The sequence below is a fragment of the Penaeus monodon genome, chromosome 35, assembly GCF_015228065.2.
Source record: "Penaeus monodon isolate SGIC_2016 chromosome 35, NSTDA_Pmon_1, whole genome shotgun sequence".
Classification (NCBI taxonomy): Eukaryota; Metazoa; Arthropoda; class Malacostraca; order Decapoda; family Penaeidae; genus Penaeus; species Penaeus monodon.
In genome coordinates, this window is record NC_051420.1 from 20,452,995 (window position 1) to 20,455,494 (window position 2,500).

Sequence of the window (2,500 nt, forward strand, 5' to 3'; positions counted from 1 at the left end):
CCTTTGTCTTAGATGAACATTTAAATTCAGGAATACCCCTTTGCCATGTTTTGATTTTACCACTTAAGTGAAATATACCTCCACATAAAAGAATGTTCTCAAAGATGATAACGAATCTTATGACTGATATATGCGCACTCAAAATGTTTGTCTTCGTTTGTTTTTGTGTATGTATACGTCTATACCCTGTGAGTATGTTCACTTTCCTCTCTCTGGGACAGGACTTCTTCCAAAATCTTTTTCTCATCTAGTTCCTGAAACCAATCATTGAAACTCGAGGCAAATACCGGCTGCCTGTCGTCGATCCCGATTTTTTTCGAGTCATTTCAGCTTCACTCAAGGGTGTTTTCGCCCGACCTTCCCCACTTCAATAAGAGGTGCGGTTGCGTGGAGGAGAAGCTGCTCATTTCCAGGGTCATAGGAGTTGAAATTTGGAAGTCTATGTAGCGTAATGTGTCTGTGGTTTAGATTAGTCTCCCTTCATACAAACACTGATGCACGCATACATGCACACACACACACACACACACACACACACACACACACACACACACACGCACACACGCACACACACACACACACACACACACACACGCACACACACACACACACACGCACACACACACGCACACACACACTCACGCGCGCGCAGAAAAAGAAAGAGGGAGAAAGATAGATATAGATAGATAGATAGATAGATAGATAGAGAGAGAGAGAGAGAGAGAGAGAGAGAGATAAAGATAGATAGAGAGAGAGAGAGATAGATAGAGAGAGAGAGAGAGAGATAAAGATAGATAGATAGATAGAGAAAGAGAGAGCACACAAGAAATCATTTAAAGGTAAATTGGAAGGCAGACTTTCATATCCAGCAGATAAGTGATTTTGTCCTCTTGAACGAATTATGTAGTCGAGTCTCACAAGAATAATATTAAGTGTCTGTTCTTGCCTCTGTCGTTTTCTCTCTCTCTCTCTCTCTCTCTCTCTCTCTCTCTCTCTCTCTCTCTCTCTCTCTCTCTCTCTCTCTCTCTCTCTGTCTATCTCTCTATCTATCTATCTACACACACACACACACACACACACACACACACACACACGCACATACACACACACACACACACACACACACACACACATATATATATATATATATATATATATATATATATATATATATATATATATATATATATATATATATATATATATATATATATATAAACATATATATATACATATATATATACATATATATATATACATATATATATATATATATATATATATATATATATCCCTATATATATCTCTATCTATCTATCCCCCTCTCCCCCCCCCCTCTCTCTCTCTCTCTCTCTCTCTCTCTCTCTCTCTCTCTCTCTCTCTCTCTCTCTCTCTCTCTCTCTCTTTTTTTCTCTCCCCTCTCTTTATATATCCATCCATCTATCTATCCATCTCTAGCTCTAAACAGAAAGATAGATTTAGATCCTTCATATATGTGCAACTAACAAAGAGAAAAAAATAATAACGATACTGAAAAACTGAATAAAAATAATAGTGAATAAAAATGAAATGAAAAAAGTGCCATAACTGACTTCGTTTCTTCCAATTACTCCACCAAATATTGTAAATCAATAACGTTCCCTCTTAACATTTATGGGGAAAGGGAGAGAAAATGTTGACATTACATGGAACCGATAAGTATTTCCTGAAGGTCAAAAATAAGCACCGAATTATAGGAGGAAAAACAAACAAGCAACTTAAAGTCCTAATTTAATGGACGTATAACAAGGCCAAGTTAGACAACGAATTACATAAAACTAAGACGTAAAACGGTTAAAACTTATACATTTATATAGAACAATGTTAGATTAGTGTCCTTGTTACATAAAGGAATAACATCAAAAGTAAAGACTAGGGTAAACTTTTAGTTGCACAAGACAACAACGAAAGCAGAAACAGGATCATTTTATGTTGAATTACACAAAATAAAAGAAGTTCAGCACACACACAAAAAAATGACATAAATATCCCTGTTACTTAAAGCGCAAAATAAAAAAAAGACTACAGTACGACTGACACGAAGCAAAAAAAAAAAAAAAAAAAAAAAGTCAAATCAGACATCACACATCAACTTACGCAATAGCTAATATCCCTAAATGATAGATTCCCAAGAATTAATCCGTATGGTATTACAGCAAGGTACTGACAGCTTATCGGCTCATCAATATTCATCCGTCCAGAGAGCCTCAGCAGGAAATCAGTGCTATCAGATTATCAAAGATCTAGTGTCTGTCACATGCCAGATTTCTATTAAGAAGAAAGAGGGGAGGGCGTGCGAAGAGAGAGGGGGATGGAAGAAAATGGGATAAGAAGAAAGAGGAGGAGGAGGAGGGGGTAGGGAAAGAGGTAGGGGAGGAGGAGGAGGAGGAGGTAGGGAAAGAGGTAGGGGAGGAGGAGGAGGAGGAAGGGGAAGAGGAAGAGGAGGAGGAGGGAGAGGTAG

The 2,500-nt window shown here is 37.7% G+C and overlaps 1 protein-coding gene across 1 annotated transcript in view; it reads right to left on the minus strand.

Moving 5' to 3' along the window:
- The window catches only part of LOC119595099 (allatostatin-A receptor-like), a 228,386-nt gene that overhangs the window by 10,215 nt on the left and 215,671 nt on the right, over positions 1-2,500 (minus strand). The gene's annotated exons all lie outside the window — the stretch shown is intronic.